Raw genomic sequence first — 25,063 nt, 5'->3', positions numbered from 1 at the left:
GTGCTTTGTTTGCTGCAAAACATGCTAATCACGTTCTCCTGTGTGATGCACTGTTCAAGTTACTGCTGATGACCAGTGCAAGACTGAGAAAGAAGCAAGGAGTATTAATGAAGAAAAAGCTGTCCAAGCCCAGTTTTCAGCCCTCCTCTTGCTGTCTGCCAAGGTCTTTAGTGGCAGCGCTGCAGACAATGCTGCTAGGACCGGATTACGTGGCTGATCTGCGTGGGGCAGGAGCGGGCACCTTAGCTCCGCAGCTCCTCGTTAGTATAGTGGACAGTATCTCCGCCTGTCACGCGGAAAACCGGGGTTCGATTCCCCGACGGGGAGGCCCTTGTCTGCCTTTTACTTTTCGGTTGGTTGCCTTTAACAGGCGCGTGGTCGGCCGACGTGACGTATACAGCAGCCAAAGGAAAATGCGTTGGCCGGGAATCGAACCCGGGTCAACTGCTTGGAAGGCAGCTATGCTCACCACTATACCACCAACGCTTGCGGGTAGCTTTTGCCAGAAGAACTCAAAAAGGACTGCCTTCAACCAAGGATCCCTCTTTGTCCGGGTTCGGCACCGAAACATGTTCGGCATAGGGATCCTAACCTTCGCAAAATGCACCGATCTACCCACATGTCACAGGGACATCTTCACAAGAGTGCCGCCCGGCCATGTAGCATAACGGAAGCCAAAAGGAACACATTGGCTGGGAATCTGCTTGGAAGCCAGCTGTGCTCACCACTATGTTACCAACGCTTGTGGACATCCTCTCACAGAAGTGTAGAAAATGAAAGCTTTCAAGCAAGGAGTTTCTTTGTGTGGGGGGCGAAAAACAAAAATGTCAAGTATGGATCCCATCTTTTTCCGACGTTGAGGTTGGATAAATCGTTCGACGGCACAAGCTCACCAAAAAACAACAGAGGTGGATAATTTCACTCTGCAGTGGTGGAGTTCTCATCTTCTGTCAGCCAGTGTTCACTGTAATGAGCTCTCCCGGTTTGAATGTCATTGCAAGGGTTGACTGGATGCAGCTCGTGAAAGGGCAAGCTGACATTTTGTGGAGTAAAAGCTGGGCTGTGTGTAAGAATGAATGGCGTGCTTTGTTTGCTGCAAAACATGCTAATCACGTTCTCCTGTGTGATGCACTGTTCAAGTTACTGCTGATGACCAGTGCAAGACTGAGAAAGAAGCAAGGAGTATTAATGAAGAAAAAGCTGTCCAAGCCCAGTTTTCAGCCCTCCTCTTGCTGTCTGCCAAGGTCTTTAGTGGCAGCGCTGCAGACAATGCTGCTAGGACCGGATTACGTGGCTGATCTGGATGGGGCAGGAGCGGGCACTTAGCTCCGCAGCTCCTCGTTAGTATAGTGGACAGTATCTCCGCCTGTCACGCGGAAGACCGGGGTTCGATTCCCCGACGGGGAGGCTCTTGTCTGCCTTTTACTTTTCGGTTGGTTGCCTTTAACAGGCGCGTCGTCGGCCGACGTGACGTATACAGCAGCCAAAGGAAAATGCGTTGGCCGGGAATCGAACCCGGGTCAACTGCTTGGAAGGCAGCTATGCTCACCACTATACCACCAACGCTTGCGGGCAGCTTTTGCCAGAAGAACTCAAAAAGGACTGCCTTCAACCAAGGATCCCTCTTTGTCCGGGTTCGGCACCGAAACATGTTCGGCATAGGGATCCTAACCTTCGCAAAATGCACCGATCTACCCACATGTCACAGGGACATCCTCACAAGAGTGCCGCCCGGCCATGTAGCATAACGGAAGCCAAAAGGAACACATTGGCTGGGAATCTGCTTGGAAGCCAGCTGTGCTCACCACTATGTTACCAACGCTTGTGGACATCCTCTCACAGAAGTGTAGAAAATGAAAGCTTTCAAGCAAGGAGTTTCTTTGTGTGGGGGGCGAAAAACAAAAATGTCAAGTATGGATCCCATCTTTTTCCGACGTTGAGGTTGGATAAATCGTTCGACGGCACAAGCTCACCAAAAAACAACAGAGGTGGATAATTTCACTCTGCAGTGGTGGAGTTCTCATCTTCTGTCAGCCAGTGTTCACTGTAATGAGCTCCCCCGGTTTGAATGTCATTGCAATGGTTGACTGGATGCAGCTCGTGAAAGGGCAAGCTGACATTTTGTGGAGTAAAAGCTGGGCTGTGTGTAAGAATGAATGGCGTGCTTTGTTTGCTGCAAAACATGCTAATCACGTTCTCCTGTGTGATGCACTGTTCAAGTTACTGCTGATGACCAGTGCAAGACTGAGAAAGAAGCAAGGAGTATTAATGAAGAAAAAGCTGTCCAAGCCCAGTTTTCAGCCCTCCTCTTGCTGTCTGCCAAGGTCTTTAGTGGCAGCGCTGCAGACAATGCTGCTAGGACCGGATTACGTGGCTGATCTGCGTGGCGCAGGAGCGGGCACCTTAGCTCCGCAGCTCCTCGTTAGTATAGTGGACAGTATCTCCGCCTGTCACGCGGAAGACCGGGGTTCGATTCCCCGACGGGGAGGCCCTTGTCTGCCTTTTACTTTTCGGTTGGTTGCCTTTAACAAGCGCGTCATCGGCCGACGTGACGTATACAGCAGCCAAAGGAAAATGCGTTGGCCGGGAATCGAACCCGGGTCAACTGCTTGGAAGGCAGCTATGCTCACCACTATACCACCAACGCTTGCGGGCAGCTTTTGCCAGAAGAACTCAAAAAGGACTGCCTTCAACCAAGGATCCCTCTTTGTCCGGGTTCGGCACCGAAACATGTTCGGCATAGGGATCCTAACCTTCGCAAAATGCACCGATCTACCCACATGTCACAGGGACATCCTCACAAGAGTGCCGCCCGGCCATGTAGCATAACGGAAGCCAAAAGGAACACATTGGCTGGGAATCTGCTTGGAAGCCAGCTGTGCTCACCACTATGTTACCAACGCTTGTGGACATCCTCTCACAGAAGTGTAGAAAATGAAAGCTTTCAAGCAAGGAGTTTCTTTGTGTGGGGGGCGAAAAACAAAAATGTCAAGTATGGATCCCATCTTTTTCCGACGTTGAGGTTGGATAAATCGTTCGACGGCACAAGCTCACCAAAAAACAACAGAGGTGGATAATTTCACTCTGCAGTGGTGGAGTTCTCATCTTCTGTCAGCCAGTGTTCACTGTAATGAGCTCCCCCGGTTTGAATGTCATTCCAAGGGTTGACTGGATGCAGCTCGTGAAAGGGCAAGCTGACATTTTGTGGAGTAAAAGCTGGGCTGTGTGTAAGAATGAATGGCGTGCTTTGTTTGCTGCAAAACATGCTAATCACGTTCTCCTGTGTGATGCACTGTTCAAGTTACTGCTGATGACCAGTGCAAGACTGAGAAAGAAGCAAGGAGTATTAATGAAGCAAAAGCTGTCCAAGCCCAGTTTTCAGCCCTCCTCTTGCTGTCTGCCAAGGTCTTTAGTGGCAGCGCTGCAGACAATGCTGCTAGGACCGGATTACGTGGCTGATCTGCGTGGGGCAGGAGCGGGCACCTTAGCTCCGCAGCTCCTCGTTAGTATAGTGGACAGTATCTCCGCCTGTCACGCGGAAGACGGGGGTTTTCCCCGACGGGGAGGCCCTTGTCTGCCTTTTACTTTTCGGTTGGTTGCCTTTAACAAGCGCGTCATCGGCCGACGTGACGTATACAGCAGCCAAAGGAAAATGCGTTGGCCGGGAATCGAACCCGGGTCAACTGCTTGGAAGGCAGCTATGCTCACCACTATACCACCAACGCTTGCGGGCAGCTTTTGCCAGAAGAACTCAAAAAGGACTGCCTTCAACCAAGGATCCCTCTTTGTCCGGGTTCGGCACCGAAACATGTTCGGCATAGGGATCCTAACCTTCGCAAAATGCACCGATCTACCCACATGTCACAGGGACATCCTCACAAGAGTGCCGCCCGGCCATGTAGCATAACGGAAGCCAAAAGGAACACATTGGCTGGGAATCTGCTTGGAAGCCAGCTGTGCTCACCACTATGTTACCAACGCTTGTGGACATCCTCTCACAGAAGTGTAGAAAATGAAAGCTTTCAAGCAAGGAGTTTCTTTGTGTGGGGGGCGAAAAACAAAAATGTCAAGTATGGATCCCATCTTTTTCCGACGTTGAGGTTGGATAAATCGTTCGACGGCACAAGCTCACCAAAAAACAACAGAGGTGGATAATTTCACTCTGCAGTGGTGGAGTTCTCATCTTCTGTCAGCCAGTGTTCACTGTAATGAGCTCCCCCGGTTTGAATGTCATTGCAATGGTTGACTGGATGCAGCTCGTGAAAGGGCAAGCTGACATTTTGTGGAGTAAAAGCTGGGCTGTGTGTAAGAATGAATGGCGTGCTTTGTTTGCTGCAAAACATGCTAATCACGTTCTCCTGTGTGATGCACTGTTCAAGTTACTGCTGATGACCAGTGCAAGACTGAGAAAGAAGCATGGAGTATTAATGAAGAAAAAGCTGTCCAAGCCCAGTTTTCAGCCCTCCTCTTGCTGTCTGCCAAGGTCTTTAGTGGCAGCGCTGCAGACAATGCTGCTAGGACCGGATTACGTGGCTGATCTGCGTGGGGCAGGAGCGGGCACCTTAGCTCCGCAGCTCCTCGTTAGTATAGTGGACAGTATCTCCGCCTGTCACGCGGAAGACCGGGGTTCGATTCCCCGACGGGGAGGCCCTTGTCTGCCTTTTACTTTTCGGTTGGTTGCCTTTAACAAGCGCGTCATCGGCCGACGTGACGTATACAGCAGCCAAAGGAAAATGCGTTGGCCGGGAATCGAACCCGGGTCAACTGCTTGGAAGGCAGCTATGCTCACCACTATACCACCAACGCTTGCGGGCAGCTTTTGCCAGAAGAACTCAAAAAGAACTGCCTTCAACCAAGGATCCCTCTTTGTCCGGGTTCGGCACCGAAACATGTTCGGCATAGGGATCCTAACCTTCGCAAAATGCACCGATCTACCCACATGTCACAGGGACATCCTCACAAGAGTGCCGCCCGGCCATGTAGCATAACGGAAGCCAAAAGGAACACATTGGCTGGGAATCTGCTTGGAAGCCAGCTGTGCTCACCACTATGTTACCAACGCTTGTGGACATCCTCTCACAGAAGTGTAGAAAATGAAAGCTTTCAAGCAAGGAGTTTCTTTGTGTGGGGGGCGAAAAACAAAAATGTCAAGTATGGATCCCATCTTTTTCCGACGTTGAGGTTGGATAAATCGTTCGACGGCACAAGCTCACCAAAAAACAACAGAGGTGGATAATTTCACTCTGCAGTGGTGGAGTTCTCATCTTCTGTCAGCCAGTGTTCACTGTAATGAGCTCCCCCGGTTTGAATGTCATTGCAAGGGTTGACTGCATGCAGCTCGTGAAAGGGCAAGCTGACATTTTGTGGAGTAAAAGCTGGGCTGTGTGTAAGAATGAATGGCGTGCTTTGTGTGCTGCAAAACATGCTAATCACGTTCTCCTGTGTGATGCACTGTTCAAGTTACTGCTGATGACCAGTGCAAGACTGAGAAAGAAGCAAGGAGTATTAATGAAGAAAAAGCTGTCCAAGCCCAGTTTTCAGCCCTCCTCTTGCTGTCTGCCAAGGTCTTTAGTGGCAGCGCTGCAGACAATGCTGCTAGGACCGGATTACGTGGCTGATCTGCGTGGGGCAGGAGCGGGCACCTTAGCTCTGAGCTCCTCGTTAGTATAGTGGACAGTATCTCCGCCTGTCACGCGGAAGACCGGGGTTCGATTCCCCGACGGGGAGGCCCATGTCTGCCTTTTACTTTTCGGTTGGTTGCCTTTAACAAGCGCGTCATCGGCCGACGTGACGTATACAGCAGCCAAAGGAAAATGCGTTGGCCGGGAATCGAACCCGGGTCAACTGCTTGGAAGGCAGCTATGCTCACCACTATACCACCAACGCTTGCGGGCAGCTTTTGCCAGAAGAACTCAAAAAGGACTGCCTTCAACCAAGGATCCCTCTTTGTCCGGGTTCGGCACCGAAACATGTTCGGCATAGGGATCCTAACCTTCGCAAAATGCACCGATCTACCCACATGTCACAGGGACATCCTCACAAGAGTGCCGCCCGGCCATGTAGCATAACGGAAGCCAAAAGGAACACATTGGCTGGGAATCTGCTAGGAAGCCAGCTGTGCTCACCACTATGTTACCAACGCTTGTGGACATCCTCTCACAGAAGTGTAGAAAATGAAAGCTTTCAAGCAAGGAGTTTCTTTGTGTGGGGGGCGAAAAACAAAAATGTCAAGTATGGATCCCATCTTTTTCCGACGTTGAGGTTGGATAAATCGTTCGACGGCACAAGCTCACCAAAAAACAACAGAGGTGGATAATTTCACTCTGCAGTGGTGGAGTTCTCATCTTCTGTCAGCCAGTGTTCACTGTAATGAGCTCCCCCGGTTTGAATGTCATTGCAAGGGTTGACTGCATGCAGCTCGTGAAAGGGCAAGCTGACATTTTGTGGAGTAAAAGCTGGGCTGTGTGTAAGAATGAATGGCGTGCTTTGTTTGCTGCAAAACATGCTAATCACGTTCTCCTGTGTGATGCACTGTTCAAGTTACTGCTGATGACCAGTGCAAGACTGAGAAAGAAGCAAGGAGTATTAATGAAGAAAAAGCTGTCCAAGCCCAGTTTTCAGCCCTCCTCTTGCTGTCTGCCAAGGTCTTTAGTGGCAGCGCTGCAGACAATGCTGCTAGGACCGGATTACGTGGCTGATCTGCGTGGCGCAGGAGCGGGCACCTTAGCTCCGCAGCTCCTCGTTAGTATAGTGGACAGTATCTCCGCCTGTCACGCGGAAGACCGGGGTTCGATTCCCCGACGGGGAGGCCCTTGTCTGCCTTTTACTTTTCGGTTGGTTGCCTTTAACAAGCGCGTCATCGGCCGACGTGACGTATACAGCAGCCAAAGGAAAATGCGTTGGCCGGGAATCGAACCCGGGTCAACTGCTTGGAAGGCAGCTATGCTCACCACTATACCACCAACGCTTGCGGGCAGCTTTTGCCAGAAGAACTCAAAAAGGACTGCCTTCAACCAAGGATCCCTCTTTGTCCGGGTTCGGCACCGAAACATGTTCGGCATAGGGATCCTAACCTTCGCAAAATGCACCGATCTACCCACATGTCACAGGGACATCCTCACAAGAGTGCCGCCCGGCCATGTAGCATAACGGAAGCCAAAAGGAACACATTGGCTGGGAATCTGCTTGGAAGCCAGCTGTGCTCACCACTATGTTACCAACGCTTGTGGACATCCTCTCACAGAAGTGTAGAAAATGAAAGCTTTCAAGCAAGGAGTTTCTTTGTGTGGGGGGCGAAAAACAAAAATGTCAAGTATGGATCCCATCTTTTTCCGACGTTGAGGTTGGATAAATCGTTCGACGGCACAAGCTCACCAAAAAACAACAGAGGTGGATAATTTCACTCTGCAGTGGTGGAGTTCTCATCTTCTGTCAGCCAGTGTTCACTGTAATGAGCTCCCCCCGGTTTGAATGTCATTGCAAGGGTTGACTGGATGCAGCTCGTGAAAGGGCAAGCTGACATTTTGTGGAGTAAAAGCTGGGCTGTGTGTAAGAATGAATGGCGTGCTTTGTTTGCTGCAAAACATGCTAATTACGTTCTCCTGTGTGATGCACTGTTCAAGTTACTGCTGATGACCAGTGCAAGACTGAGAAAGAAGCAAGGAGTATTAATGAAGAAAAAGCTGTCCAAGCCCAGTTTTCAGCCCTCCTCTTGCTGTCTGCCAAGGTCTTTAGTGGCAGCGCTGCAGACAATGCTGCTAGGACCGGATTACGTGGCTGATCTGCGTGGGGCTGGAGCGGGCACCGTAGCTCCGCAGCTCCTCGTTAGTATAGTGGACAGTATCTCCGCCTGTCACGCGGAAGACCTGGGTTCGATTCTCCGACGGGGAGGCCCATGTCTGCCTTTTACTTTTCGGTTGGTTGCCTTTAACAAGCGCGTCATCGGCCGACGTGACGTATACAGCAGCCAAAGGAAAATGCGTTGGCCGGGAATCGAACCCGGGTCAACTGCTTGGAAGGCAGCTATGCTCACCACTATACCACCAACGCTTGCGGGCAGCTTTTGCCAGAAGAACTCAAAAAGGACTGCCTTCAACCAAGGATCCCTCTTTGTCCGGGTTCGGCACCGAAACATGTTCGGCATAGGGATCCTAACCTTCGCAAAATGCACCGATCTACCCACATGTCACAGGGACATCCTCACAAGAGTGCCGCCCGGCCATGTAGCATAACGGAAGCCAAAAGGAACACATTGGCTGGGAATCTGCTAGGAAGCCAGCTGTGCTCACCACTATGTTACCAACGCTTGTGGACATCCTCTCACAGAAGTGTAGAAAATGAAAGCTTTCAAGCAAGGAGTTTCTTTGTGTGGGGGGCGAAAAACAAAAATGTCAAGTATGGATCCCATCTTTTTCCGACGTTGAGGTTGGATAAATCGTTCGACGGCACAAGCTCACCAAAAAACAACAGAGGTGGATAATTTCACTCTGCAGTGGTGGAGTTCTCATCTTCTGTCAGCCAGTGTTCACTGTAATGAGCTCCCCCGGTTTGAATGTCATTGCAAGGGTTGACTGGATGCAGCTCGTGAAAGGGCAAGCTGACATTTTGTGGAGTAAAAGCTGGGCTGTGTGTAAGAATGAATGGCGTGCTTTGTTTGCTGCAAAACATGCTAATTACGTTCTCCTGTGTGATGCACTGTTCAAGTTACTGCTGATGACCAGTGCAAGACTGAGAAAGAAGCAAGGAGTATTAATGAAGAAAAAGCTGTCCAAGCCCAGTTTTCAGCCCTCCTCTTGCTGTCTGCCAAGGTCTTTAGTGGCAGCGCTGCAGACAATGCTGCTAGGACCGGATTACGTGGCTGATCTGCGTGGGGCTGGAGCGGGCACCGTAGCTCCGCAGCTCCTCGTTAGTATAGTGGACAGTATCTCCGCCTGTCACGCGGAAGACCTGGGTTCGATTCTCCGACGGGGAGGCCCATGTCTGCCTTTTACTTTTCGGTTGGTTGCCTTTAACAAGCGCGTCATCGGCCGACGTGACGTATACAGCAGCCAAAGGAAAATGCGTTGGCCGGGAATCGAACCCGGGTCAACTGCTTGGAAGGCAGCTATGCTCACCACTATACCACCAACGCTTGCGGGCAGCTTTTGCCAGAAGAACTCAAAAAGGACTGCCTTCAACCAAGGATCCCTCTTTGTCCGGGTTCGGCACCGAAACATGTTCGGCATAGGGATCCTAACCTTCGCAAAATGCACCGATCTACCCACATGTCACAGGGACATCCTCACAAGAGTGCCGCCCGGCCATGTAGCATAACGGAAGCCAAAAGGAACACATTGGCTGGGAATCTGCTAGGAAGCCAGCTGTGCTCACCACTATGTTACCAACGCTTGTGGACATCCTCTCACAGAAGTGTAGAAAATGAAAGCTTTCAAGCAAGGAGTTTCTTTGTGTGGGGGGCGAAAAACAAAAATGTCAAGTATGGATCCCATCTTTTTCCGACGTTGAGGTTGGATAAATCGTTCGACGGCACAAGCTCACCAAAAAACAACAGAGGTGGATAATTTCACTCTGCAGTGGTGGAGTTCTCATCTTCTGTCAGCCAGTGTTCACTGTAATGAGCTCCCCCGGTTTGAATGTCATTGCAAGGGTTGACTGCATGCAGCTCGTGAAAGGGCAAGCTGACATTTTGTGGAGTAAAAGCTGGGCTGTGTGTAAGAATGAATGGCGTGCTTTGTTTGCTGCAAAACATGCTAATCACGTTCTCCTGTGTGATGCACTGTTCAAGTTACTGCTGATGACCAGTGCAAGACTGAGAAAGAAGCAAGGAGTATTAATGAAGAAAAAGCTGTCCAAGCCCAGTTTTCAGCCCTCCTCTTGCTGTCTGCCAAGGTCTTTAGTGGCAGCGCTGCAGACAATGCTGCTAGGACCGGATTACGTGGCTGATCTGCGTGGCGCAGGAGCGGGCACCTTAGCTCCGCAGCTCCTCGTTAGTATAGTGGACAGTATCTCCGCCTGTCACGCGGAAGACCGGGTTTCGATTCCCCGACGGGGAGGCCCTTGTCTGCCTTTTACTTTTCGGTTGGTTGCCTTTAACAAGTGCGTCATCGGCCGACGTGACGTATACAGCAGCCAAAGGAAAATGCGTTGGCCGGGAATCGAACCCGGGTCAACTGCTTGGAAGGCAGCTATGCTCACCACTATACCACCAACGCTTGCGGGCAGCTTTTGCCAGAAGAACTCAAAAAGGACTGCCTTCAACCAAGGATCCCTCTTTGTCCGGGTTCGGCACCGAAACATGTTCGGCATAGGGATCCTAACCTTCGCAAAATGCACCGATCTACCCACATGTCACAGGGACATCCTCACAAGAGTGCCGCCCGGCCATGTAGCATAACGGAAGCCAAAAGGAACACATTGGCTGGGAATCTGCTTGGAAGCCAGCTGTGCTCACCACTATGTTACCAACGCTTGTGGACATCCTCTCACAGAAGTGTAGAAAATGAAAGCTTTCAAGCAAGGAGTTTCTTTGTGTGGGGGGCGAAAAACAAAAATGTCAAGTATGGATCCCATCTTTTTCCGACGTTGAGGTTGGATAAATCGTTCGACGGCACAAGCTCACCAAAAAACAACAGAGGTGGATAATTTCACTCTGCAGTGGTGGAGTTCTCATCTTCTGTCAGCCAGTGTTCACTGTAATGAGCTCCCCCGGTTTGAATGTCATTCCAAGGGTTGACTGGATGCAGCTCGTGAAAGGGCAAGCTGACATTTTGTGGAGTAAAAGCTGGGCTGTGTGTAAGAATGAATGGCGTGCTTTGTTTGCTGCAAAACATGCTAATCACGTTCTCCTGTGTGATGCACTGTTCAAGTTACTGCTGATGACCAGTGCAAGACTGAGAAAGAAGCAAGGAGTATTAATGAAGAAAAAGCTGTCCAAGCCCAGTTTTCAGCCCTCCTCTTGCTGTCTGCCAAGGTCTTTAGTGGCAGCGCTGCAGACAATGCTGCTAGGACCGGATTACGTGGCTGATCTGCGTGGGGCAGGAGCGGGCACCTTAGCTCCGCAGCTCCTCGTTAGTATAGTGGACAGTATCTCCGCCTGTCACGCGGAAGACCGGGGTTCGATTCCCCGACGGGGAGGCCCTTGTCTGCCTTTTACTTTTCGGTTGGTTGCCTTTAACAACCGCGTCATCGGCCGACGTGACGTATACAGCAGCCAAAGGAAAATGCGTTGGCCGGGAATCGAACCCGGGTCAACTGCTTGGAAGGCAGCTATGCTCACCACTATACCACCAACGCTTTGCGGGCAGCTTTTGCCAGAAGAACTCAAAAAGGACTGCCTTCAACCAAGGATCCCTCTTTGTCCGGGTTCGGCACCGAAACATGTTCGGCATAGGAATCCTAACCTTCGCAAAATGCACCGATCTACCCACATGTCACAGGGACATCCTCACAAGAGTGCCGCCCGGCCATGTAGCATAACGGAAGCCAAAAGGAACACATTGGCTGGGAATCTGCTTGGAAGCCAGCTGTGCTCACCACTATGTTACCAACGCTTGTGGACATCCTCTCACAGAAGTGTAGAAAATGAAAGCTTTCAAGCAAGGAGTTTCTTTGTGTGGGGGGCGAAAAACAAAAATGTCAAGTATGGATCCCATCTTTTTCCGACGTTGAGGTTGGATAAATCGTTCGACGGCACAAGCTCACCAAAAAACAACAGAGGTGGATAATTTCACTCTGCAGTGGTGGAGTTCTCATCTTCTGTCAGCCAGTGTTCACTGTAATGAGCTCCCCCGGTTTGAATGTCATTGCAAGGGTTGACTGGATGCAGCTCGTGAAAGGGCAAGCTGACATTTTGTGGAGTAAAAGCTGGGCTGTGTGTAAGAATGAATGGCGTGCTTTGTTTGCTGCAAAACATGCTAATCACGTTCTCCTGTGTGATGCACTGTTCAAGTTACTGCTGATGACCAGTGCAAGACTGAGAAAGAAGCAAGGAGTATTAATGAAGAAAAAGCTGTCCAAGCCCAGTTTTCAGCCCTCCTCTTGCTGTCTGCCAAGGTCTTTAGTGGCAGCGCTGCAGACAATGCTGCTAGGACCGGATTACGTGGCTGATCTGCGTGGGGCAGGAGCGGGCACCTTAGCTCCGCAGCTCCTCGTTAGTATAGTGGACAGTATCTCCGCCTGTCACGCGGAAGACCGGGGTTCGATTCCCCGACGGGGAGGCCCTTGTCTGCCTTTTACTTTTCGGTTGGTTGCCTTTAACAAGCGCGTCATCGGCCGACGTGACGTATACAGCAGCCAAAGGAAAATGCGTTGGCCGGGAATCGAACCCGGGTCAACTGCTTGGAAGGCAGCTATGCTCACCACTATACCACCAACGCTTGCGGGCAGCTTTGCCAGAAGAACTCAAAAAGGACTGCCTTCAACCAAGGATCCCTCTTTGTCCGGGTTCGGCACCGAAACATGTTCGGCATAGGGATCCTAACCTTCGCAAAATGCACCGATCTACCCACATGTCACAGGGACATCCTCACAAGAGTGCCGCCCGGCCATGTAGCATAACGGAAGCCAAAAGGAACACATTGGCTGGGAATCTGCTTGGAAGCCAGCTGTGCTCACCACTATGTTACCAACGCTTGTGGACATCCTCTCACAGAAGTGTAGAAAATGAAAGCTTTCAAGCAAGGAGTTTCTTTGTGTGGGGGGCGAAAAACAAAAATGTCAAGTATGGATCCCATCTTTTTCCGACGTTGAGGTTGGATAAATCGTTCGACGGCACAAGCTCACCAAAAAACAACAGAGGTGGATAATTTCACTCTGCAGTGGTGGAGTTCTCATCTTCTGTCAGCCAGTGTTCACTGTAATGAGCTCCCCCGGTTTGAATGTCATTGCAAGGGTTGACTGGATGCAGCTCGTGAAAGGGCAAGCTGACATTTTGTGGAGTAAAAGCTGGGCTGTGTGTAAGAATGAATGGCGTGCTTTGTTTGCTGCAAAACATGCTAATCACGTTCTCCTGTGTGATGCACTGTTCAAGTTACTGCTGATGACCAGTGCAAGACTGAGAAAGAAGCAAGGAGTATTAATGAAGAAAAAGCTGTCCAAGCCCAGTTTTCAGCCCTCCTCTTGCTGTCTGCCAAGGTCTTTAGTGGCAGCGCTGCAGACAATGCTGCTAGGACCGGATTACGTGGCTGATCTGCGTGGGGCAGGAGCGGGCACCTTAGCTCCGCAGCTCCTCGTTAGTATAGTGGACAGTATCTCCGCCTGTCACGCGGAAGACCGGGGTTCGATTCCCCGACGGGGAGGCCCTTGTCTGCCTTTTACTTTTCGGTTGGTTGCCTTTAACAAGCGCGTCGTCGGCCGACGTGACGTATACAGCAGCCAAAGGAAAACGCGTTGGCCGGGAATCGAACCCGGGTCAACTGCTTGGAAGGCAGCTATGCTCACCACTATACCACCAACGCTTGCGGGCAGTTTTTGCCAGAAGAACTCAAAAAGGACTGCCTTCAACCAAGGATCCCTCTTTGTCCGGGTTCGGCACCGAAACATGTTCGGCATAGGGATCCTAACCTTCGCAAAATGCACCGATCTACCCACATGTCACAGGGACATCTTCACAAGAGTGCCGCCCGGCCATGTAGCATAACGGAAGCCAAAAGGAACACATTGGCTGGGAATCTGCTTGGAAGCCAGCTGTGCTCACCACTATGTTACCAACGCTTGTGGACATCCTCTCACAGAAGTGTAGAAAATAAAAGCTTTCAAGCAAGGAGTTTCTTTGTGTGGGGGGCGAAAAACAAAAATGTCAAGTATGGATCCCATCTTTTTCCGACGTTGAGGTTGGATAAATCGTTCGACGGCACAAGCTCACCAAAAAACAACAGAGGTGGATAATTTCACTCTGCAGTGGTGGAGTTCTCATCTTCTGTCAGCCAGTGTTCACTGTAATGAGCTCCCCCGGTTTGAATGTCATTGCAAGGGTTGACTGGATGCAGCTCGTGAAAGGGCAAGCTGACATTTTGTGGAGTAAAAGCTGGGCTGTGTGTAAGAATGAATGGCGTGCTTTGTTTGCTGCAAAACATGCTAATCACGTTCTCCTGTGTGATGCACTGTTCAAGTTACTGCTGATGACCAGTGCAAGACTGAGAAAGAAGCAAGGAGTATTAATGAAGAAAAAGCTGTCCAAGCCCAGTTTTCAGCCCTCCTCTTGCTGTCTGCCAAGGTCTTTAGTGGCAGCGCTGCAGACAATGCTGCTAGGACCGGATTACGTGGCTGATCTGCGTGGGGCAGGAGCGGGCACCTTAGCTCCGCAGCTCCTCGTTAGTATAGTGGACAGTATCTCCGCCTGTCACGCGGAAGACCGGGGTTCGATTCCCCGACGGGGAGGCCCTTGTCTGCCTTTTACTTTTCGGTTGGTTGCCTTTAACAGGCGCGTCGTCGGCCGACGTGACGTATACAGCAGCCAAAGGAAAATGCGTTGGCCGGGAATCGAACCCGGGTCAACTGCTTGGAAGGCAGCTATGCTCACCACTATACCACCAACGCTTGCGGGTAGCTTTTGCCAGAAGAACTCAAAAAGGACTGCCTTCAATCAAGGATCCCTCTTTGTCCGGGTTCGGCACCGAAACATGTTCGGCATAGGGATCCTAACCTTCGCAAAATGCACCGATCTACCCACATGTCACAGGGACATCTTCACAAGAGTGCCGCCCGGCCATGTAGCATAACGGAAGCCAAAAGGAACACATTGGCTGGGAATCTGCTTGGAAGCCAGCTGTGCTCACCACTATGTTACCAACGCTTGTGGACATCCTCTCACAGAAGTGTAGAAAATGAAAGCTTTCAAGCAAGGAGTTTCTTTGTGTGGGGGGCGAAAAACAAAAATGTCAAGTATGGATCCCATCTTTTTCCGACGTTGAGGTTGGATAAATCGTTCGACGGCACAAGCTCACCAAAAAACAACAGAGGTGGATAATTTCACTCTGCAGTGGTGGAGTTCTCATCTTCTGTCAGCCAGTGTTCTCTGTAATGAGCTCCCCCGGTTTGAATGTCATTGCAAGGGTTGACTGGATGCAGCTCGTGAAAGGGCAAGCTGACATTTTGTGGAGTAAAAGCTGGGCTGTGTGTAAGAATGAATGGCGTGCTTTGTTTGCTGCAAAACATGCTAATCACGTTCTCCTGTGTGATGCACTGTTCAAGTTACTGCTGATGACCAGTGCAAGACTGAGAAAGAAGCAAGGAGTATTAATGAAGAAAAAGCTGTCCAAGCCCAGTTTTCAGCCCTCCTCTTGCTGTCTGCCAAGGTCTTTAGTGGCAGCGCTGCAGACAATGCTGCTAGGACCGGATTACGTGGCTGATCTGCGTGGGGCAGGAGCGGGCACCTTAGCTCCGCAGCTCCTCGTTAGTATAGTGGACAGTATCTCCGCCTGTCACGCGGAAAACCGGGGTTCGATTCCCCGACGGGGAGGCCCTTGTCTGCCTTTTACTTTTCGGTTGGTTGCCTTTAACAGGCGCGTGGTCGGCCGACGTGACGTATACAGCAGCCAAAGGAAAATGCGTTGGCCGGGAATCGAACCCGGGTCAACTGCTTGGAAGGCAGCTATGCTCACCACTATACCACCAACGCTTGCGGGTAGCTTTTGCCAGAAGAACTCAAAAAGGACTGCCTTCAACCAAGGATCCCTCTTTGTCCGGGTTCGGCACCGAAACATGTTCGGCATAGGGATCCTAACCTTCGCAAAATGCACCGATCTACCCACATGTCACAGGGACATCTTCACAAGAGTGCCGCCCGGCCATGTAGCATAACGGAAGCCAAAAGGAACACATTGGCTGGGAATCTGCTTGGAAGCCAGCTGTGCTCACCACTATGTTACCAACGCTTGTGGACATCCTCTCACAGAAGTGTAGAAAATGAAAGCTTTCAAGCAAGGAGTTTCTTTGTGTGGGGGGCGAAAAACAAAAATGTCAAGTATGGATCCCATCTTTTTCCGACGTTGAGGTTGGATAAATCGTTCGACGGCACAAGCTCACCAAAAAACAACAGAGGTGGATAATTTCACTCTGCAGTGGTGGAGTTCTCATCTTCTGTCAGCCAGTGTTCACTGTAATGAGCTCTCCCGGTTTGAATGTCATTGCAAGGGTTGACTGGATGCAGCTCGTGAAAGGGCAAGCTGACATTTTGTGGAGTAAAAGCTGGGCTGTGTGTAAGAATGAATGGCGTGCTTTGTTTGCTGCAAAACATGCTAATCACGTTCTCCTGTGTGATGCACTGTTCAAGTTACTGCTGATGACCAGTGCAAGACTGAGAAAGAAGCAAGGAGTATTAATGAAGAAAAAGCTGTCCAAGCCCAGTTTTCAGCCCTCCTCTTGCTGTCTGCCAAGGTCTTTAGTGGCAGCGCTGCAGACAATGCTGCTAGGACCGGATTACGTGGCTGATCTGGATGGGGCAGGAGCGGGCACTTAGCTCCGCAGCTCCTCGTTAGTATAGTGGACAGTATCTCCGCCTGTCACGCGGAAGACCGGGGTTCGATTCCCCGACGGGGAGGCTCTTGTCTGCCTTTTACTTTTCGGTTGGTTGCCTTTAACAGGCGCGTCGTCGGCCGACGTGACGTATACAGCAGCCAAAGGAAAATGCGTTGGCCGGGAATCGAACCCGGGTCAACTGCTTGGAAGGCAGCTATGCTCACCACTATACCACCAACGCTTGCGGGCAGCTTTTGCCAGAAGAACTCAAAAAGGACTGCCTTCAACCAAGGATCCCTCTTTGTCCGGGTTCGGCACCGAAACATGTTCGGCATAGGGATCCTAACCTTCGCAAAATGCACCGATCTACCCACATGTCACAGGGACATCCTCACAAGAGTGCCGCCCGGCCATGTAGCATAACGGAAGCCAAAAGGAACACATTGGCTGGGAATCTGCTTGGAAGCCAGCTGTGCTCACCACTATGTTACCAACGCTTGTGGACATCCTCTCACAGAAGTGTAGAAAATGAAAGCTTTCAAGCAAGGAGTTTCTTTGTGTGGGGGGCGAAAAACAAAAATGTCAAGTATGGATCCCATCTTTTTCCGACGTTGAGGTTGGATAAATCGTTCGACGGCACAAGCTCACCAAAAAACAACAGAGGTGGATAATTTCACTCTGCAGTGGTGGAGTTCTCATCTTCTGTCAGCCAGTGTTCACTGTAATGAGCTCCCCCGGTTTGAATGTCATTGCAATGGTTGACTGGATGCAGCTCGTGAAAGGGCAAGCTGACATTTTGTGGAGTAAAAGCTGGGCTGTGTGTAAGAATGAATGGCGTGCTTTGTTTGCTGCAAAACATGCTAATCACGTTCTCCTGTGTGATGCACTGTTCAAGTTACTGCTGATGACCAGTGCAAGACTGAGAAAGAAGCAAGGAGTATTAATGAAGAAAAAGCTGTCCAAGCCCAGTTTTCAGCCCTCCTCTTGCTGTCTGCCAAGGTCTTTAGTGGCAGCGCTGCAGACAATGCTGCTAGGACCGGATTACGTGGCTGATCTGCGTGGCGCAGGAGCGGGCACCTTAGCTCCGCAGCTCCTCGTTAGTATAGTGGACAGTATCTCCGCCTGTCACGCGGAAGACCGGGGTTCGATTCCCCGACGGGGAGGCCCTTGTCTGCCTTTTACTTTTCGGTTGGTTGCCTTTAACAAGCGCGTCATCGGCCGACGTGACGTATACAGCAGCCAAAGGAAAATGCGTTGGCCGGGAATCGAACCCGGGTCAACTGCTTGGAAGGCAGCTATGCTCACCACTATACCACCAACGCTTGCGGGCAGCTTTTGCCAGAAGAACTCAAAAAGGACTGCCTTCAACCAAGGATCCCTCTTTGTCCGGGTTCGGCACCGAAACATGTTCGGCATAGGGATCCTAACCTTCGCAAAATGCACCGATCTACCCACATGTCACAGGGACATCCTCACAAGAGTGCCGCCCGGCCATGTAGCATAACGGAAGCCAAAAGGAACACATTGGCTGGGAATCTGCTTGGAAGCCAGCTGTGCTCACCACTATGTTACCAACGCTTGTGGACATCCTCTCACAGAAGTGTAGAAAATGAAAGCTTTCAAGCAAGGAGTTTCTTTGTGTGGGGGGCGAAAAACAAAAATGTCAAGTATGGATCCCATCTTTTTCCGACGTTGAGGTTGGATAAATCGTTCGACGGCACAAGCTCACCAAAAAACAACAGAGGTGGATAATTTCACTCTGCAGTGGTGGAGTTCTCATCTTCTGTCAGCCAGTGTTCACTGTAATGAGCTCCCCCGGTTTGAATGTCATTCCAAGGGTTGACTGGATGCAGCTCGTGAAAGGGCAAGCTGACATTTTGTGGAGTAAAAGCTGGGCTGTGTGTAAGAATGAATGGCGTGCTTTGTTTGCTGCAAAACATGCTAATCACGTTCTCCTGTGTGATGCACTGTTCAAGTTACTGCTGATGACCAGTGCAAGACTGAGAAAGAAGCAAGGAGTATTAATGAAGCAAAAGCTGTCCAAGCCCAGTTTTCAGCCCTCCTCTTGCTGTCTGCCAAGGTCTTTAGTGGCAGCGCTGCAGACAATGCTGCTAGGACCGGATTACGTGGCTGATCTGCGTGGGGCAGGAGCGGGCACCTTAGCTCCGCAGCTCCTCGTTAGTATAGTGGACAGTATCTCCGCCTGTCACGCGGAAGACGGGGGTTTTCCCCGACGGGGAGGCCCTTGTCTGCCTTTTACTTTTCGGTTGGTTGCCTTTAACAAGCGCGTCATCGGCCGACGTGACGTATACAGCAGCCAAAGGAAAATGCGTTGGCCGGGAATCGAACCCGGGTCAACTGCTTGGAAGGCAGCTATGCTCACCACTATACCACCAACGCTTGCGGGCAGCTTTTGCCAGAAGAACTCAAAAAGGACTGCCTTCAACCAAGGATCCCTCTTTGTCCGGGTTCGGCACCGAAACATGTTCGGCATAGGGATCCTAACCTTCGCAAAATGCACCGATCTACCCACATGTCACAGGGACATCCTCACAAGAGTGCCGCCCGGCCATGTAGCATAACGGAAGCCAAAAGGAACACATTGGCTGGGAATCTGCTTGGAAGCCAGCTGTGCTCACCACTATGTTACCAACGCTTGTGGACATCCTCTCACAGAAGTGTAGAAAATGAAAGCTTTCAAGCAAGGAGTTTCTTTGTGTGGGGGGCGAAAAACAAAAATGTCAAGTATGGATCCCATCTTTTTCCGACGTTGAGGTTGGATAAATCGTTCGACGGCACAAGCTCACCAAAAAACAACAGAGGTGGATAATTTCACTCTGCAGTGGTGGAGTTCTCATCTTCTGTCAGCCAGTGTTCACTGTAATGAGCTCCCCCGGTTTGAATGTCATTGCAATGGTTGACTGGATGCAGCTCGTGAAAGGGCAAGCTGACATTTTGTGGAGTAAAAGCTGGGCTGTGTGTAAGAATGAATGGCGTGCTTTGTTTGCTGCAAAACATGCTAATCACGTTCTCCTGTGTGATGCACTGTTCAAGTTACTGCTGATGACCAGTGCAAGACTGAGAAAGAAGCATGGAGTATTAATGAAGAAAAAGCTGTCCAAGCCCAGTTTTCAGCCCTCCTCTTGCTGTCTGCCAAGGTCTTTAGTGGCAGCGCTGCAGACAATGCTGCTAGGACCGGATTACGTGGCTGATCTGCGTGGGGCAGGAGCGGGCACCTTAGCTCCGCAGCTCCTCGTTAGTATAGTGGACAGTATCTCCGCCTGTCACGCGGAAGACCGGGGTTCGATTCCCCGACGGGGAGGCCCTTGTCTGCCTTTTACTTTTCGGTTGGTTGCCTTTAACAAGCGCGTCATCGGCCGACGTGACGTATACAGCAGCCAAAGGAAAATGCGTTGGCCGGGAATCGAACCCGGGTCAACTGCTTGGAAGGCAGCTATGCTCACCACTATACCACCAACGCTTGCGGGCAGCTTTTGCCAGAAGAACTCAAAAAGAACTGCCTTCAACCAAGGATCCCTCTTTGTCCGGGTTCGGCACCGAAACATGTTCGGCATAGGGATCCTAACCTTCGCAAAATGCACCGATCTACCCACATGTCACAGGGACATCCTCACAAGAGTGCCGCCCGGCCATGTAGCATAACGGAAGCCAAAAGGAACACATTGGCTGGGAATCTGCTTGGAAGCCAGCTGTGCTCACCACTATGTTACCAACGCTTGTGGACATCCTCTCACAGAAGTGTAGAAAATGAAAGCTTTCAAGCAAGGAGTTTCTTTGTGTGGGGGGCGAAAAACAAAAATGTCAAGTATGGATCCCATCTTTTTCCGACGTTGAGGTTGGATAAATCGTTCGACGGCACAAGCTCACCAAAAAACAACAGAGGTGGATAATTTCACTCTGCAGTGGTGGAGTTCTCATCTTCTGTCAGCCAGTGTTCACTGTAATGAGCTCCCCCGGTTTGAATGTCATTGCAAGGGTTGACTGCATGCAGCTCGTGAAAGGGCAAGCTGACATTTTGTGGAGTAAAAGCTGGGCTGTGTGTAAGAATGAATGGCGTGCTTTGTGTGCTGCAAAACATGCTAATCACGTTCTCCTGTGTGATGCACTGTTCAAGTTACTGCTGATGACCAGTGCAAGACTGAGAAAGAAGCAAGGAGTATTAATGAAGAAAAAGCTGTCCAAGCCCAGTTTTCAGCCCTCCTCTTGCTGTCTGCCAAGGTCTTTAGTGGCAGCGCTGCAGACAATGCTGCTAGGACCGGATTACGTGGCTGATCTGCGTGGGGCAGGAGCGGGCACCTTAGCTCTGAGCTCCTCGTTAGTATAGTGGACAGTATCTCCGCCTGTCACGCGGAAGACCGGGGTTCGATTCCCCGACGGGGAGGCCCATGTCTGCCTTTTACTTTTCGGTTGGTTGCCTTTAACAAGCGCGTCATCGGCCGACGTGACGTATACAGCAGCCAAAGGAAAATGCGTTGGCCGGGAATCGAACCCGGGTCAACTGCTTGGAAGGCAGCTATGCTCACCACTATACCACCAACGCTTGCGGGCAGCTTTTGCCAGAAGAACTCAAAAAGGACTGCCTTCAACCAAGGATCCCTCTTTGTCCGGGTTCGGCACCGAAACATGTTCGGCATAGGGATCCTAACCTTCGCAAAATGCACCGATCTACCCACATGTCACAGGGACATCCTCACAAGAGTGCCGCCCGGCCATGTAGCATAACGGAAGCCAAAAGGAACACATTGGCTGGGAATCTGCTAGGAAGCCAGCTGTGCTCACCACTATGTTACCAACGCTTGTGGACATCCTCTCACAGAAGTGTAGAAAATGAAAGCTTTCAAGCAAGGAGTTTCTTTGTGTGGGGGGCGAAAAACAAAAATGTCAAGTATGGATCCCATCTTTTTCCGACGTTGAGGTTGGATAAATCGTTCGACGGCACAAGCTCACCAAAAAACAACAGAGGTGGATAATTTCACTCTGCAGTGGTGGAGTTCTCATCTTCTGTCAGCCAGTGTTCACTGTAATGAGCTCCCCCGGTTTGAATGTCATTGCAAGGGTTGACTGCATGCAGCTCGTGAAAGGGCAAGCTGACATTTTGTGGAGTAAAAGCTGGGCTGTGTGTAAGAATGAATGGCGTGCTTTGTTTGCTGCAAAACATGCTAATCACGTTCTCCTGTGTGATGCACTGTTCAAGTTACTGCTGATGACCAGTGCAAGACTGAGAAAGAAGCAAGGAGTATTAATGAAGAAAAAGCTGTCCAAGCCCAGTTTTCAGCCCTCCTCTTGCTGTCTGCCAAGGTCTTTAGTGGCAGCGCTGCAGACAATGCTGCTAGGACCGGATTACGTGGCTGATCTGCGTGGCGCAGGAGCGGGCACCTTAGCTCCGCAGCTCCTCGTTAGTATAGTGGACAGTATCTCCGCCTGTCACGCGGAAGACCGGGGTTCGATTCCCCGACGGGGAGGCCCTTGTCTGCCTTTTACTTTTCGGTTGGTTGCCTTTAACAAGCGCGTCATCGGCCGACGTGACGTATACAGCAGCCAAAGGAAAATGCGTTGGCCGGGAATCGAACCCGGGTCAACTGCTTGGAAGGCAGCTATGCTCACCACTATACCACCAACGCTTGCGGGCAGCTTTTGCCAGAAGAACTCAAAAAGGACTGCCTTCAACCAAGGATCCCTCTTTGTCCGGGTTCGGCACCGAAACATGTTCGGCATAGGGATCCTAACCTTCGCAAAATGCACCGATCTACCCACATGTCACAGGGACATCCTCACAAGAGTGCCGCCCGGCCATGTAGCATAACGGAAGCCAAAAGGAACACATTGGCTGGGAATCTGCTTGGAAGCCAGCTGTGCTCACCACTATGTTACCAACGCTTGTGGACATCCTCTCACAGAAGTGTAGAAAATGAAAGCTTTCAAGCAAGGAGTTTCTTTGTGTGGGGGGCGAAAAACAAAAATGTCAAGTATGGATCCCATCTTTTTCCGACGTTGAGGTTGGATAAATCGTTCGACGGCACAAGCTCACCAAAAAACAACAGAGGTGGATAATTTCACTCTGCAGTGGTGGAGTTCTCATCTTCTGTCAGCCAGTGTTCACTGTAATGAGCTCCCCCCGGTTTGAATGTCATTGCAAGGGTTGACTGGATGCAGCTCGTGAAAGGGCAAGCTGACATTTTGTGGAGTAAAAGCTGGGCTGTGTGTAAGAATGAATGGCGTGCTTTGTTTGCTGCAAAACATGCTAATTACGTTCTCCTGTGTGATGCACTGTTCAAGTTACTGCTGATGACCAGTGCAAGACTGAGAAAGAAGCAAGGAGTATTAATGAAGAAAAAGCTGTCCAAGCCCAGTTTTCAGCCCTCCTCTTGCTGTCTGCCAAGGTCTTTAGTGGCAGCGCTGCAGACAATGCTGCTAGGACCGGATTACGTGGCTGATCTGCGTGGGGCTGGAGCGGGCACCGTAGCTCCGCAGCTCCTCGTTAGTATAGTGGACAGTATCTCCGCCTGTCACGCGGAAGACCTGGGTTCGATTCTCCGACGGGGAGGCCCATGTCTGCCTTTTACTTTTCGGTTGGTTGCCTTTAACAAGCGCGTCATCGGCCGACGTGACGTATACAGCAGCCAAAGGAAAATGCGTTGGCCGGGAATCGAACCCGGGTCAACTGCTTGGAAGGCAGCTATGCTCACCACTATACCACCAACGCTTGCGGGCAGCTTTTGCCAGAAGAACTCAAAAAGGACTGCCTTCAACCAAGGATCCCTCTTTGTCCGGGTTCGGCACCGAAACATGTTCGGCATAGGGATCCTAACCTTCGCAAAATGCACCGATCTACCCACATGTCACAGGGACATCCTCACAAGAGTGCCGCCCGGCCATGTAGCATAACGGAAGCCAAAAGGAACACATTGGCTGGGAATCTGCTAGGAAGCCAGCTGTGCTCACCACTATGTTACCAACGCTTGTGGACATCCTCTCACAGAAGTGTAGAAAATGAAAGCTTTCAAGCAAGGAGTTTCTTTGTGTGGGGGGCGAAAAACAAAAATGTCAAGTATGGATCCCATCTTTTTCCGACGTTGAGGTTGGATAAATCGTTCGACGGCACAAGCTCACCAAAAAACAACAGAGGTGGATAATTTCACTCTGCAGTGGTGGAGTTCTCATCTTCTGTCAGCCAGTGTTCACTGTAATGAGCTCCCCCGGTTTGAATGTCATTGCAAGGGTTGACTGGATGCAGCTCGTGAAAGGGCAAGCTGACATTTTGTGGAGTAAAAGCTGGGCTGTGTGTAAGAATGAATGGCGTGCTTTGTTTGCTGCAAAACATGCTAATTACGTTCTCCTGTGTGATGCACTGTTCAAGTTACTGCTGATGACCAGTGCAAGACTGAGAAAGAAGCAAGGAGTATTAATGAAGAAAAAGCTGTCCAAGCCCAGTTTTCAGCCCTCCTCTTGCTGTCTGCCAAGGTCTTTAGTGGCAGCGCTGCAGACAATGCTGCTAGGACCGGATTACGTGGCTGATCTGCGTGGGGCTGGAGCGGGCACCGTAGCTCCGCAGCTCCTCGTTAGTATAGTGGACAGTATCTCCGCCTGTCACGCGGAAGACCTGGGTTCGATTCTCCGACGGGGAGGCCCATGTCTGCCTTTTACTTTTCGGTTGGTTGCCTTTAACAAGCGCGTCATCGGCCGACGTGACGTATACAGCAGCCAAAGGAAAATGCGTTGGCCGGGAATCGAACCCGGGTCAACTGCTTGGAAGGCAGCTATGCTCACCACTATACCACCAACGCTTGCGGGCAGCTTTTGCCAGAAGAACTCAAAAAGGACTGCCTTCAACCAAGGATCCCTCTTTGTCCGGGTTCGGCACCGAAACATGTTCGGCATAGGGATCCTAACCTTCGCAAAATGCACCGATCTACCCACATGTCACAGGGACATCCTCACAAGAGTGCCGCCCGGCCATGTAGCATAACGGAAGCCAAAAGGAACACATTGGCTGGGAATCTGCTAGGAAGCCAGCTGTGCTCACCACTATGTTACCAACGCTTGTGGACATCCTCTCACAGAAGTGTAGAAAATGAAAGCTTTCAAGCAAGGAGTTTCTTTGTGTGGGGGGCGAAAAACAAAAATGTCAAGTATGGATCCCATCTTTTTCCGACGTTGAGGTTGGATAAATCGTTCGACGGCACAAGCTCACCAAAAAACAACAGAGGTGGATAATTTCACTCTGCAGTGGTGGAGTTCTCATCTTCTGTCAGCCAGTGTTCACTGTAATGAGCTCCCCCGGTTTGAATGTCATTGCAAGGGTTGACTGCATGCAGCTCGTGAAAGGGCAAGCTGACATTTTGTGGAGTAAAAGCTGGGCTGTGTGTAAGAATGAATGGCGTGCTTTGTTTGCTGCAAAACATGCTAATCACGTTCTCCTGTGTGATGCACTGTTCAAGTTACTGCTGATGACCAGTGCAAGACTGAGAAAGAAGCAAGGAGTATTAATGAAGAAAAAGCTGTCCAAGCCCAGTTTTCAGCCCTCCTCTTGCTGTCTGCCAAGGTCTTTAGTGGCAGCGCTGCAGACAATGCTGCTAGGACCGGATTA

At 50.7% G+C, this 25,063-nt stretch overlaps 39 non-coding genes across 39 annotated transcripts; 16 read left to right on the top strand and 23 right to left on the bottom strand.

Annotated features, from left to right (window-relative positions):
* The first annotated feature begins 255 nt into the window (after positions 1–255).
* trnad-guc (transfer RNA aspartic acid (anticodon GUC)) lies at positions 256–327 on the top strand. The gene has a single exon. It is a non-coding gene; the product is annotated as a tRNA-Asp (tRNA).
* Positions 328–414: 87 nt separating this feature from the next.
* trnag-ucc (transfer RNA glycine (anticodon UCC)) lies at positions 415–486 on the bottom strand. Its single transcript has one exon. It is a non-coding gene; the product is annotated as a tRNA-Gly (tRNA).
* An 849-nt stretch (positions 487–1,335) lies between these two features.
* On the top strand, positions 1,336–1,407 carry trnad-guc (transfer RNA aspartic acid (anticodon GUC)). Its single transcript has one exon. It is a non-coding gene; the product is annotated as a tRNA-Asp (tRNA).
* Positions 1,408–1,494: 87 nt separating this feature from the next.
* On the bottom strand, positions 1,495–1,566 carry trnag-ucc (transfer RNA glycine (anticodon UCC)). Its single transcript has one exon. It is a non-coding gene; the product is annotated as a tRNA-Gly (tRNA).
* Positions 1,567–2,416: 850 nt separating this feature from the next.
* trnad-guc (transfer RNA aspartic acid (anticodon GUC)) lies at positions 2,417–2,488 on the top strand. Its single transcript has one exon. It is a non-coding gene; the product is annotated as a tRNA-Asp (tRNA).
* Positions 2,489–2,575: 87 nt separating this feature from the next.
* trnag-ucc (transfer RNA glycine (anticodon UCC)) lies at positions 2,576–2,647 on the bottom strand. The gene has a single exon. It is a non-coding gene; the product is annotated as a tRNA-Gly (tRNA).
* Positions 2,648–3,653: 1,006 nt separating this feature from the next.
* On the bottom strand, positions 3,654–3,725 carry trnag-ucc (transfer RNA glycine (anticodon UCC)). Its single transcript has one exon. It is a non-coding gene; the product is annotated as a tRNA-Gly (tRNA).
* An 850-nt stretch (positions 3,726–4,575) lies between these two features.
* Positions 4,576–4,647, top strand: trnad-guc (transfer RNA aspartic acid (anticodon GUC)). The gene has a single exon. It is a non-coding gene; the product is annotated as a tRNA-Asp (tRNA).
* An 87-nt stretch (positions 4,648–4,734) lies between these two features.
* Positions 4,735–4,806, bottom strand: trnag-ucc (transfer RNA glycine (anticodon UCC)). Its single transcript has one exon. It is a non-coding gene; the product is annotated as a tRNA-Gly (tRNA).
* Positions 4,807–5,655: 849 nt separating this feature from the next.
* Positions 5,656–5,727, top strand: trnad-guc (transfer RNA aspartic acid (anticodon GUC)). Its single transcript has one exon. It is a non-coding gene; the product is annotated as a tRNA-Asp (tRNA).
* An 87-nt stretch (positions 5,728–5,814) lies between these two features.
* trnag-ucc (transfer RNA glycine (anticodon UCC)) lies at positions 5,815–5,886 on the bottom strand. The gene has a single exon. It is a non-coding gene; the product is annotated as a tRNA-Gly (tRNA).
* Positions 5,887–6,736: 850 nt separating this feature from the next.
* On the top strand, positions 6,737–6,808 carry trnad-guc (transfer RNA aspartic acid (anticodon GUC)). Its single transcript has one exon. It is a non-coding gene; the product is annotated as a tRNA-Asp (tRNA).
* An 87-nt stretch (positions 6,809–6,895) lies between these two features.
* Positions 6,896–6,967, bottom strand: trnag-ucc (transfer RNA glycine (anticodon UCC)). Its single transcript has one exon. It is a non-coding gene; the product is annotated as a tRNA-Gly (tRNA).
* A 1,010-nt stretch (positions 6,968–7,977) lies between these two features.
* On the bottom strand, positions 7,978–8,049 carry trnag-ucc (transfer RNA glycine (anticodon UCC)). Its single transcript has one exon. It is a non-coding gene; the product is annotated as a tRNA-Gly (tRNA).
* Positions 8,050–9,058: 1,009 nt separating this feature from the next.
* trnag-ucc (transfer RNA glycine (anticodon UCC)) lies at positions 9,059–9,130 on the bottom strand. Its single transcript has one exon. It is a non-coding gene; the product is annotated as a tRNA-Gly (tRNA).
* Positions 9,131–10,139: 1,009 nt separating this feature from the next.
* trnag-ucc (transfer RNA glycine (anticodon UCC)) lies at positions 10,140–10,211 on the bottom strand. The gene has a single exon. It is a non-coding gene; the product is annotated as a tRNA-Gly (tRNA).
* Positions 10,212–11,061: 850 nt separating this feature from the next.
* Positions 11,062–11,133, top strand: trnad-guc (transfer RNA aspartic acid (anticodon GUC)). Its single transcript has one exon. It is a non-coding gene; the product is annotated as a tRNA-Asp (tRNA).
* An 87-nt stretch (positions 11,134–11,220) lies between these two features.
* Positions 11,221–11,292, bottom strand: trnag-ucc (transfer RNA glycine (anticodon UCC)). The gene has a single exon. It is a non-coding gene; the product is annotated as a tRNA-Gly (tRNA).
* Positions 11,293–12,143: 851 nt separating this feature from the next.
* Positions 12,144–12,215, top strand: trnad-guc (transfer RNA aspartic acid (anticodon GUC)). Its single transcript has one exon. It is a non-coding gene; the product is annotated as a tRNA-Asp (tRNA).
* An 87-nt stretch (positions 12,216–12,302) lies between these two features.
* trnag-ucc (transfer RNA glycine (anticodon UCC)) lies at positions 12,303–12,374 on the bottom strand. Its single transcript has one exon. It is a non-coding gene; the product is annotated as a tRNA-Gly (tRNA).
* An 849-nt stretch (positions 12,375–13,223) lies between these two features.
* On the top strand, positions 13,224–13,295 carry trnad-guc (transfer RNA aspartic acid (anticodon GUC)). The gene has a single exon. It is a non-coding gene; the product is annotated as a tRNA-Asp (tRNA).
* An 87-nt stretch (positions 13,296–13,382) lies between these two features.
* On the bottom strand, positions 13,383–13,454 carry trnag-ucc (transfer RNA glycine (anticodon UCC)). Its single transcript has one exon. It is a non-coding gene; the product is annotated as a tRNA-Gly (tRNA).
* An 850-nt stretch (positions 13,455–14,304) lies between these two features.
* On the top strand, positions 14,305–14,376 carry trnad-guc (transfer RNA aspartic acid (anticodon GUC)). Its single transcript has one exon. It is a non-coding gene; the product is annotated as a tRNA-Asp (tRNA).
* Positions 14,377–14,463: 87 nt separating this feature from the next.
* On the bottom strand, positions 14,464–14,535 carry trnag-ucc (transfer RNA glycine (anticodon UCC)). Its single transcript has one exon. It is a non-coding gene; the product is annotated as a tRNA-Gly (tRNA).
* Positions 14,536–15,385: 850 nt separating this feature from the next.
* trnad-guc (transfer RNA aspartic acid (anticodon GUC)) lies at positions 15,386–15,457 on the top strand. Its single transcript has one exon. It is a non-coding gene; the product is annotated as a tRNA-Asp (tRNA).
* Positions 15,458–15,544: 87 nt separating this feature from the next.
* trnag-ucc (transfer RNA glycine (anticodon UCC)) lies at positions 15,545–15,616 on the bottom strand. The gene has a single exon. It is a non-coding gene; the product is annotated as a tRNA-Gly (tRNA).
* Positions 15,617–16,465: 849 nt separating this feature from the next.
* Positions 16,466–16,537, top strand: trnad-guc (transfer RNA aspartic acid (anticodon GUC)). Its single transcript has one exon. It is a non-coding gene; the product is annotated as a tRNA-Asp (tRNA).
* Positions 16,538–16,624: 87 nt separating this feature from the next.
* Positions 16,625–16,696, bottom strand: trnag-ucc (transfer RNA glycine (anticodon UCC)). Its single transcript has one exon. It is a non-coding gene; the product is annotated as a tRNA-Gly (tRNA).
* Positions 16,697–17,546: 850 nt separating this feature from the next.
* On the top strand, positions 17,547–17,618 carry trnad-guc (transfer RNA aspartic acid (anticodon GUC)). The gene has a single exon. It is a non-coding gene; the product is annotated as a tRNA-Asp (tRNA).
* Positions 17,619–17,705: 87 nt separating this feature from the next.
* On the bottom strand, positions 17,706–17,777 carry trnag-ucc (transfer RNA glycine (anticodon UCC)). Its single transcript has one exon. It is a non-coding gene; the product is annotated as a tRNA-Gly (tRNA).
* Positions 17,778–18,783: 1,006 nt separating this feature from the next.
* On the bottom strand, positions 18,784–18,855 carry trnag-ucc (transfer RNA glycine (anticodon UCC)). Its single transcript has one exon. It is a non-coding gene; the product is annotated as a tRNA-Gly (tRNA).
* Positions 18,856–19,705: 850 nt separating this feature from the next.
* trnad-guc (transfer RNA aspartic acid (anticodon GUC)) lies at positions 19,706–19,777 on the top strand. Its single transcript has one exon. It is a non-coding gene; the product is annotated as a tRNA-Asp (tRNA).
* An 87-nt stretch (positions 19,778–19,864) lies between these two features.
* Positions 19,865–19,936, bottom strand: trnag-ucc (transfer RNA glycine (anticodon UCC)). Its single transcript has one exon. It is a non-coding gene; the product is annotated as a tRNA-Gly (tRNA).
* An 849-nt stretch (positions 19,937–20,785) lies between these two features.
* trnad-guc (transfer RNA aspartic acid (anticodon GUC)) lies at positions 20,786–20,857 on the top strand. The gene has a single exon. It is a non-coding gene; the product is annotated as a tRNA-Asp (tRNA).
* An 87-nt stretch (positions 20,858–20,944) lies between these two features.
* On the bottom strand, positions 20,945–21,016 carry trnag-ucc (transfer RNA glycine (anticodon UCC)). Its single transcript has one exon. It is a non-coding gene; the product is annotated as a tRNA-Gly (tRNA).
* Positions 21,017–21,866: 850 nt separating this feature from the next.
* trnad-guc (transfer RNA aspartic acid (anticodon GUC)) lies at positions 21,867–21,938 on the top strand. The gene has a single exon. It is a non-coding gene; the product is annotated as a tRNA-Asp (tRNA).
* Positions 21,939–22,025: 87 nt separating this feature from the next.
* trnag-ucc (transfer RNA glycine (anticodon UCC)) lies at positions 22,026–22,097 on the bottom strand. Its single transcript has one exon. It is a non-coding gene; the product is annotated as a tRNA-Gly (tRNA).
* A 1,010-nt stretch (positions 22,098–23,107) lies between these two features.
* On the bottom strand, positions 23,108–23,179 carry trnag-ucc (transfer RNA glycine (anticodon UCC)). The gene has a single exon. It is a non-coding gene; the product is annotated as a tRNA-Gly (tRNA).
* A 1,009-nt stretch (positions 23,180–24,188) lies between these two features.
* On the bottom strand, positions 24,189–24,260 carry trnag-ucc (transfer RNA glycine (anticodon UCC)). Its single transcript has one exon. It is a non-coding gene; the product is annotated as a tRNA-Gly (tRNA).
* Between the last annotated feature and the right edge of the window lie 803 nt (positions 24,261–25,063).

This window comes from Danio rerio, chromosome 4 (assembly GCF_049306965.1).
Source record: "Danio rerio strain Tuebingen ecotype United States chromosome 4, GRCz12tu, whole genome shotgun sequence".
NCBI classification, from domain to species: Eukaryota; Metazoa; Chordata; class Actinopteri; order Cypriniformes; family Danionidae; genus Danio; species Danio rerio.
This window is presented reverse-complemented; position numbering and strand designations above follow the sequence as displayed.